Source organism: Suncus etruscus, chromosome 1 (genome assembly GCF_024139225.1).
Source record: "Suncus etruscus isolate mSunEtr1 chromosome 1, mSunEtr1.pri.cur, whole genome shotgun sequence".
In the NCBI taxonomy this organism is placed as follows: Eukaryota; Metazoa; Chordata; class Mammalia; order Eulipotyphla; family Soricidae; genus Suncus; species Suncus etruscus.
In genome coordinates, this window is record NC_064848.1 from 189,699,413 (window position 1) to 189,709,901 (window position 10,489).

A 10,489-nucleotide genomic window follows, 5' to 3' on the forward strand; every position below is an offset into this window, starting at 1 on the left:
GCAAGACAAGAGCTCTACCACTTCTTTTTTTTTTTTTTGGTTTTTGGTTTTTGGATTTTGGGTCATACTCAGCAGCGCTCAGGAGTTACTCCTGGCTCTATGCTCAGAAATCGCTCCTGGCAGGCTCGGGGGACCCTATGGGATACCAGGATTTGAACCACCATTCTTCTGCATGCAAGGCAAATGCCCTACCTCCATGCTATCTCTCCAGCCCCACTCTACCACTTCTTACTGGCCCACATTTCTGGACTAAATCTTATCTTTTAAATTAAAAAATTGTTTTATTTTGGGGCCATGCCTGACTTGCTCAAGGTTTATTATATCTGACTCTGTTTTTGTTTGTTTGTTTTGTTTTTGGGCCACACCCGGCGGTGCTCAGGGGTTACTCCTGGCTGTCTGCTCAGAAATTACTCCTGGCAGGCACGGGGGACCATATAAGACGCCGGGATTCGAACCAACCATTTTAGGTCCTGGATCATCTACTTGCAAGGCAAACGCAGCTGTGCTATCTCTCCGGCCCCTATATCTGACTCTTATACCTATGTTCAAGGATCACTCATGGAGGTGCTCAAGGACCATATGGGGTACCAGAGACCCCAGATTCATGTGCAAGGTTCATGTGCCTTACCCCCAGTGCTATTTCATTGGCTCCTTACTATTTATTTTTTTAGAAGCTTCCCAAATAGTACTCAGGAGGCTGGAGGGCCTCAATGGTGATTCTCAGTCAGGTCAGTGATTCAAAGCAAGACCCAAGAATGTGACACTGCTCAGGTCCTACAGTACTAAGATTACACCAGGCCACATAGGTGGTGCTCAGGGATCTCCAGGACCACAGCTGACAGTGCTCAGGGGCCTTGGGGCTACACCGGGAGATGCTTGAGGACCATGTGGTTTTAGGAATCAAATTCATGTTAGGCACCTGCTAGGCATATCTCCTAATTTATATACTATCTCCTGGCCTCCTAACTTTTAAAATAAACTTTATTATGCAGTAGTAGAAATAATTTTTGGAGGGGTCACACCTAGTGGTGTCCAGGGACTGACTTCTGGTTTTCATACTTGAGACTTCCTTCCAAAGGTGCTAAGGGGACCATTTGCTGCCTGGGATTAAAACTGAACTTCCAGCATGCAAAGTATGTAATCAGCCCATTGAGTATCTCTCTGGCCCTTGAAAAATTGTAATTATTTTCTTTTAATTTGCTTCTGGACTACATCTGGTGACTCAGGCCTTACTCCTGGTCTTATGCTTCAGGGATCACTTCTGTCAGGGCTCAGGTTATTGTATATGGTGTTGGGATTGAATCTGGATTCATGCCCAGATAAAAACAAGGGCTTTACTCATTGTACTATCTCTCTGGCCTCTTAACAAATTTTATTTTTATTTTATTTTTTGTTTATTTTTGGGTCACACCCTGCAGTGCTCAGGGGTTACTCCTGGCTCTGCGCTCAGAAATTGCTCTTGGCAGGCTTGGTGGACCAAATGGGATACCGGGGATTGAACCCGGGTCCTGTCCGGGATCATCTGCGATGCAAGGCAAACACCCTACCACTATCACTCTGGCCCATTAACAATTTTAAAAACAAAACTCAACTTTATAATTTCTCTTTTGGTATATAATTACTCTGATAAATTTTCTAGTAGAGACTATGTTTAATCCTTCTGTGATGAATGTGGATTTGAAATGATAGCTATTGATTTTCATATCAGCAATACTTAGAGCAAATATTCTTATGAAAAGTTGTTTAATTTTGGTGAGGACAGTTTGGGGCCATGCCTCGCACTTAATCATTGTATAATAGAAACCATATACAATGCTCTAGACCAAAGCAGATTGGCTGCATGTAAGGGAAGTGCCTTAACCCCTACAATATCTTTCTGACTTCAATTTAACTTTTTTGGGGGTGGGTGGCCATAACAGGGTGCTCAGGGATTTCTTCTGGCTCTGAACTCAAGAATCAATATAGAGGGGCTCTTTGAGACCATAGAAAGCCATAGGGATGGAACCAGGTTTGCTGCTTGCAAGGTAAGTGCCTTACCCACAGTATTATCTCTCTGATACATTTAAATAATTTGTTTTGGAGCCATACTTAGCAATGTTCAGGAGTTCACTCCTGGCTTTGTACTCAGAAATCACTCCTTGTTGGTGCTTGGGGGACCATATAGGACTGTCAGGGTTCAAACTGGGATCGGCCTCACAACACAAGCCTCTTACCTGCTATTCTATCTCTCTTACCCTAAGGCCTGTTTAATTTTGTTTGTTTGTTTTTGGGCCACACTCGGGGGTTACTCCTGGTTCTGTGCTCAGAAGTCACTCTTAGCAGGCTCGGGGGGACCATAGGGATGCTGGATTCGATCTGGGGTCCTTCCTGTGTTGGCCATATGTAAGGCAAACACTTTACCGCTGTGCTATCACTCCAGCCCCAAGGGCTCTTTAATTAAACAAAACATATATGCCAATATTGGGGCCGGAGAGCATACAAGCAGTACCACCAACTGAGTGTGCAGTCACCAGACCTCATAGCATCAACAGAGGGAAGGGAAAACTAAATACAGGCAGCCTGAAAAGTCAGAGCTGGGGAGAAGAAATAAACAGGTGGAGAAAAAGTGCTTCCTAAAGAGAAGGGAGTAGGGGACTTCTCAGAGGAGCCGAGTTATGTTGTGTTCTCCAAGCAGAAAAAGGTAGTTAGGGTTAGGATCTAAGCAGATTATATTAAAGGTGTGAAGATGTCTGAGCTCAGAGCACACAGTTTATTGAGGTTGGAGAAGATGAAGTTTGGAGGTAGGTGGGGCTAGAGAAAGAGTACAGGGGTTAAGGCAACTGTCTTGCGAGCAGCCAATCCTAGTTAAATGCCCAGTGCCAACAAGGTCCCCTGAGAACCATGATGATTCCTGAGCACAGTAGCCCCTGAGCACCACTGGAATTGGCCCAATTCACATTCTTCCCTCACATACACACACACACACACACACACACACACACACACACACCACACACACACACACACACACGGAGAAAGGGAAAAAATATGTCCGGAGGCAGAGTTCAAAGGTGAGGACTGAATATGAAAACGTTGCCTAATTATAGGACATCTTAGGACTTTATTCAGGCCTATTACTAAATGCTGATTAGATATATTTGCTGACATTAGGAGTCATAAGTACATTTTTTTTTAATTTTTTTACCCCCCCACCCTTTTTTTTTTATTTTTTTTACATAAGTACATTTTAACATATGGTAGTGGCATGGTGGTAATGTTTTTAAAAATCATATTTAATAAAGACATTCTTAAGCAATACCTGTTGAAGTTTTTACAGATGACATGTTATCACATCTTGGCTATAATTAAGAATAATTTTCCGGAGGGGCCGGTGTGTTAGTACAATTAGCTAAGGTGTTTGTTTTGCACATGTTTGATCCCCAGTATCCTTCTTGTGGTCCCCCAACGCTCTGCCAAGAGTGATTCCCTGGAGGGCAGAGCCAAGGAGTTACCCCTGAGCACCACTGAGTGTGGCCTAAAAGCCAAAAGTCAAAAAATAAATTCCAGGATAACTGTATGGGTGGGGATATAGATAAAATTATTTTAATTAGGTGTCAGTGATTGGTGGAGTCAGATGAGAGGGATTCATGTACTATTTTCTACATTAAAATGTAAAACAACCACTAAGGTTGTTTTGAGGATGAGATGTACTCAGATCTGGTAAACAGGCAGGCCATAATGGTTAATACCAAAAAGGGCAAGAAAGGTTGTCGGTCCTTTTCCCTTTTGTGCTCTTGAACCAGTCAAGAACTGATGGTGAGGAAGTAGAGTACAGAAGGATGAATGCTTGACTTCCATGCAGCTGACTTTGGTTCAATCCCCCGGCACCCTATATGGCTCCCTGATCCTGGCAGGCGTGATCCCTGGGCACAGAAACAGAAGCAAGCCAAATATAGCTAGAAATGACCCCCAAACCAATTAAAAAAAAAAAAAGACCTGGTGTGCCAGAGGTTCAGTACATACTGCTGCTTAGAGGAGGACCCCACTTCTTTTCTACTGTGCAGTTGGAACGAAGACCAGATCAGTCAAACAAGAGCCTTTCAGTAAACTGGGTGAAGTGTTTAGCAGCTGTCCACTTTGAAGCAAAAACGATTTCACTTGTGGAATCTGGCCCCTTGCCCAGGAAGCCATGTTTCTATTTCACAATGTAACAGAACAGGAAGAGCGTCAGCTCTTGTTTGGCTAGAAAATCCTTGTGGTCTCTGCAGATTTCCACATTTCAATTGTACTCATGTGTGAGAGGTCAGCTGTGTGTCGGTGGAGTGACTCATTTTTCCACCAAGATATGCATTTGTCTACATCCCACGGGCCACTTGCTGTGAAAGAGTACCCCCAAACAGACTCAGTGCCCTGACACATCATTCAACCTCAGAGAGTTTTTGTCAACAGTTTTGCCAACTATTCAGATAATTTGTTCCCCGGTTCCTTTTAAAGTTTCCAAGTGATAGAACAAGGAAATAGAAAATAAAATAAATCATAATCTCAGTCCTGTGTGTTTAAAAATCTCACAGAGAAAATAAATACATAAGAAGTAGAAGAATTCTCAAGTATGGGTCTGGAGAGATAGTATAAGGGTTAAGGGTTTGCCCAACATCCGGTTAACCCCAGTGAAAATCCCTGAGGACTGCATAAGGAATTTTTCTTTTTGTTTTTCCACCAAACACCACTAGAGGTCACTGATGAGCAGGACCCCAGCCACCAGGAATAGCCACTAAGTACAGCATAATCCAAAAATCGGTGGTGCAAGTGGTAGGGTATTTGTCTTGCATGCGCTAATCAAGACGGACCTCGGTTCGACCCTCCGGTGTCCCATATGGTCCCCCAAGCCAGGAGCGATTTCTGAGCGCATAGCCGGGAGTAACCCCTAAGTGTCACCAGGTGTGGTCCAAAAACCAAACCAAAACAACAACAACAAAAACAAAAACAAATTCTCAGGCAGAGTGATTGTATACTGGGTAGGATGTTTGCCCTGCATGTAACCAACCCAAGTTTGATCTCTGACACTCCAAATAATCCCAAGCCCACCAAAATTCATCCCTAAGTGAAGAGCCAGGAGTAAATCTTGGCACAACTGGGTGTGGTCCCAAACCCAAATTTTTTTTTTCCAAAAAAGTGAAAATGTAAGTTCTTTAAAATAGACAAAAAGTAGGGGCCAGAAAGATAGCAGAGTGTGTAGGATATTTGCTTTGCAAAGAGCTGACCCAAGTTTGATCCCCAGCATCTCATATGTCCTCTTACCTCCCCACCTATCCTGCCAGGAGTAACTTCTGAGCACTGAGTCAGGAGTAAACCCTGTGGCAGAGTGTGACTCCCAAAACAAGCAAGTAAAAAAAAGAAAACTAAATTTGACAATAAAGGCGCATTCCATTCTTGTGCTGCCCTAATTTCTCTAGTCTAGAGCATTCTATCCGGATTGTTTCTTTTTGGGGGACAGGGTTCCTTACATTGTGGCTATTAGGGCTCTACCTCATGGTGCTTAGAAGATTATAACATGTGGGTGTCAACCCTGAACCTATGTGCATGATGGGGCATGTATTCCAACCTTCTGCGGTATCTCCTGCCTTCATGATCTTGAATTTGGGCCATATCCTGCAGTACTCAGGGGATCACTGATCCAGTGCTTGATACACAGTAACCCACAGAGCAGTGTAGGGGACAAATACACAGTATTGGGGTTCAAACCTGGATCTCCTACATACAGAATATAAGCTCCAGCTCCTCGAGACATCTCCCAGCCTTTTTAATGTTATTTTTCTTTTTTTAATTCAGTAGCCATCTCTGTTTCCCTGAGGTGTTGTATTCAGAAAATGAATATCTTCAGGAAGATCTAGATTCAATATTGTTGTGTTTGCTTAGCCTTCTTCATCTTTGTATTGCAAACATAAATGAAGAGTCTGTTCTAAAAATGCCTCGAGGTCAGAAAGATAGGTTTACGGTGTATGTCTTGAATGCTACTTATCAAGTTCCATCCCTGGCACCACATGTGGTCACCTGAGCACCTCCAGAGTGACCCCTAAATACATTCTGGAGTAAAGAATGATTCCTAAAGAACTGTCCTGAGAACAGCCAGGTGTAGCTCAAACACACACACACACACACACACACACACACAAATAAATAAATAAATAAATAAATAAAAAAGATAGTACACGGTTAAAATTATTTGCATGAGGCTGACCTGGGTTTGATCCCTTGCACACCATATGGTTCCCCAAGTCCACTAAGAGTGAACTCTAAATGTAGAACCTGGAGTAAACCCTGAGCACTGGCAGGCGTGTGTCAGAACTAAAGAAAAGAAAAATCGATTGCCAAAACAGGGTTTCCAGGGCTGAAAATGGATGGTGTAGTGAGAGAACAGGCCTTCCATGTGTGAGAGAGTTCTATGTTTGAGGCATACACACAGGTACACATATATGCAGGCACACTAGAGTTTCCAGAGATTCTTATCAGCTTCTATTGCAGATGGAACCTGAGACCACTGAGGATTTCTCCTATTGTTGCTTGCTTGGTTCTTTTGTGGGGACACAGAGCTCAGGAGGCTGGTGGGTGTTCAGTCATCAAGGCGAGTTGATTTAATGTTGAGACCCTGTGAGGTGGAGCCGCTTCAGCTCAAAGGTAAGCAGGGTCACCCAGGCAGTGGTAGGGAGACACATGAAGTACTGTGGAAGTCAAGTCCCTGAACTCTGAGCTATCACCCTGCCCCATACCCCAAATAAGAACCAAAATGATTTTTTTGAAGGGGAAACCATTTGAGGTTAAGTTAATGACCTAACATTGTTTTAGGGACACACCCAGAAATTTTCTGCTCAGTGCTTACTTCTGGCTCTGAGATCACGTACCACTTCTGGCAGGGCATAGGTGGATCATATGCAGTGTCAGGAATCAAACCTGGCAAGCAGCCTATCCACTATACTGTCTTTCCAGTCCCAAACTGATGTCTTACCATTCCTTGTGTATTTCAGTATTAGTTTTCACAAATAAGGACATTCTGATACATAACCACATTATAGTCATCAAAATCCACAGATGGCTTAGAGGTCTGTGCACATAATTTGCATGTCAGGGCTTGATCCCTGACAGTGCAGCCCCCCCCCACCCCAGGACCAGCAGGAGTCACTTCTGAGCATTGAGTCAGGTGCAAAATAAATCTAGACATTAACATTGATACATACCATTCTTTTATTCATCCCGGCAATACTCAGTGATTGCTCCTGCTCCAGCTCTCAGGAATTACTCCTGGGAGTGTTCTGGGGACTGATGGGGCACCAGGGATTGAACTTGAACCTGCCTCATGCAAGGCAAACGCCCTACCCTCCATACTCTTTGTACTATTGCTCCAACTCCCATCATCTTATTCATTTTTGTTTGTTTTGTTTTACTTTGTTTTGGGGCCACACCCAGAGGCACACAAGAGCTACTCCTGTCTGTGCTCAGAAATCGCTTTTGGCAGGCTTGGGGGACCATATGGGATACCAGGAATCTAACCCGAGTCCATCCCAGGTTGACTACATGCAAGGCAAACGCCCTACTGCTGTGCTATTTCTTCAGCCCCATCATCTTATTCTTTCTTTTTTTTGGGGGGGGCCACACCCGTTTGACGCTCAGGGGTTACTCCTGGCTATGTGCTCAGAAATCACCTCTGGCTTGGGGGAACCATATGGGACGCCAGGGGATTGAACCGCGGTCCGTTCCTTGGCTAGCGCTTGTAAGGCAGACACCTTACCTCTAGCGTCACCTTCCCGGCCCCCATCATCTTATTCTTAACCTTCAAATTTTATTTGTCCCAGAGATGAATAGTTTAATGATCCAATCTGACATGAGTTAGTTGTCATATCTCTAATTTCCTTAAGTTGGAAATAGTTACTCTTTCTTTTCTTGACTTTCAGAATTTTGGCATTTCAAAAAATTACAATATAGTTATTTTACAGAAAGTTGCTTACTTTGAACTCTCCTGATGTTTCCTCATGATTGGGTTTAGGGTATTTATTTTCAGTAGGAATAGCACAAAAGAAAAGCGGTGTACAATGTGTCCTGAGGGAATGGCCCATTGCTAGTGATATTAACAGTGAGCAGTTAAAGTGGTGTCTAGGAGTTTTCCAGAATAAAGGTTTTTTTTTTTTTTTTTTTGGTTTTTGGGCCACACCCGGTGACGCTCAGGGGTTACTCCTGGCTATGCGCTCAGAAGTCGCTCCTGGCTTGGGGGACCATATGGGACACCGGGGGATCGAACCGAGGTCCGTCCTAGGCTAGCGCAGGCAAGGCAGGCACCTTACCTCTAGCGCCACCGCCCGGCCCCCTTTTTTTTTTTTAATAATTTATAAAAGGGGCCAGAGAAGTAGAACAGCGGTAGGGTGTTTACCTTGCATGCAGCCAACCCAGGATCAGGATGGACCTAGATTTAATCCCCAGCATCACATATGGTCTCCCGAGCCTGCCAGGAACAATTTCTGAGTGCAGAGCCAAGAGTGATCCCTGAACTCTGCCGGGTGTGGCCCAAAATACAAAAAAAATTTTTATAAAAACTTCATTTTACTTTAATTTTTTTTTATTTCATCTTTATTTGGGGAGCCCACAGGGTGGTGCTGAGTGGCTACTTCCAGGTTGGTGCTTGGAATCACTCCTGTTGGTGTTCAGAGGACATGGTTGACTAGGGTCAATCCATGCATGCAGGCCATGTACTCAGCCCATTGAGGCTATCTCCTTAGTCTTTATTTACTTTTTAGCTTTTAGTTTTTTTTGGGGGGAAAGACCACCCCCGGCAGCACTGAGGGGTACTCCTGGCTTTATGCTCAGAAATTGCAGACTCAGAGGACTTTATGGGATGCCAGGAATCGAACCCAGGCCGGCTGTGTGCAAGGCAAATGCCCTACTCGCTGTGCTATTGCTCTGGCCCCTGGCCTTTATTTTATATATATATATATATATATATATATTTTTTTTTACTGTTAGGGCACTTCTCCAGCTGTGCTACACAGCCCTGGGCTACTTCTAGCAATACTCAGCCTAGTGTTGCAACATCTGAGAGTGGCTCTGAGCCAGAGATGAAGCTTACAACTCTTTCCTTAAAATACCACATCAGGGGCCGGAGAGATAGCATAGCAGTAGAGCGTTTGCCTTGCACACAGCTGATCCAGGAGAGAAGGTAGTTTGAATCCCAGCATCTCATATGGTCCCCCGAGCCTGCCAGGAGCAATTTCTGAGTACAGAGCCAGGAGTAACCCCTGAGTGCTGCCGGCTGTGACCCCCCCCCCCCAAAAAAAAAAAAACACTTACCTTGTATGCACTCAATCTGGGTATGATCCCTGGCACTGCATATGGTCTTCTGAGCATGACCAGGAGTGGTCCTTGGTAGAGTCAAGAGTATGCCCTGAGTATAGCCAGCTGTGGTCCAAAGAACAATAATAATAATAATAATAATAATAATATATAATATATTTTTATATTAAAATTTAATTTGGGTGGTAAAAAGGGAAAGGGAAATCAGAAGAGGAATACCACATGAGTCAATAGAAATTAAATCCTTTTGGGCCCAGAGAGATAGTACAGCGGCATTTGCCTTGCAAGCAGCCGATCCAGGACCAAAGGTGGTTGGTTCGAATCCCGGTGTCCCACATGGTCCCCCGTGCCTGCCAGTAGCTATTTCTGAGCAGACAGCCAGGAGTAACCCCTGAGCAATGCCAGGTGTGGCCCAAAAACCAAAAAAAAAATCTTTATATATAAAATAACAGGGAGAGGGCCCGGAGAGATAGCACAGCGGCGTTTGCCTTGCAAGCAGCCGATCCAGGACCTAAGGTGGTTGGTTCGAATCCCAGCATCCCATATGGTCCCCTGGGCCTGCCAGGAGCTATTTCTGAGCAAACAGCCAGGAGTAACCCCTGAGCACTGCCGGGTGTGACCCAAAAACAAAACCCCCCCAAAAAAATAAATAAATAAAAATAACAGGGAGAACCAAGCATTCTTTTTTTTTTTTTTTTTTTTTTTTTTTTTTTTTTTGGTTTTTGGGCCACACCCGCATCGCTCAGGGGTTACTCCTGGCTATCTGCTCAGTAGTAGCTCCTGGCAGGCACGGGGGACCATATGGGGACGCCGGGATTTGAACCGATGACCTTCTGCATGAAAGGCAAACGCCTTACCTCCATGCTATCTCTCCGGCCCCATGAACCAAGCATTCTTATAGTGACTTTGCTAATGCAAATTATTATGGGGAAATTTAGATAAATTCTGTAAAGAACTAAATTTAAAATACATCATTATAATCATATATTACTTTCCCCTATTAAATGGCATTTTTTTTTTTTTTTTGGTTTTTTGGGTCACACCCGGCGGTGGCTCAGGGGTTAGTCCTGGCTGTCTGCTTAGAAATAGCTCCTGACAGGCACTGGTGGACCATATGGGACACCGGGATTCAAACCAACCACCTTTGGTCCTGGATTGGCTGCTTGCAAGGCAA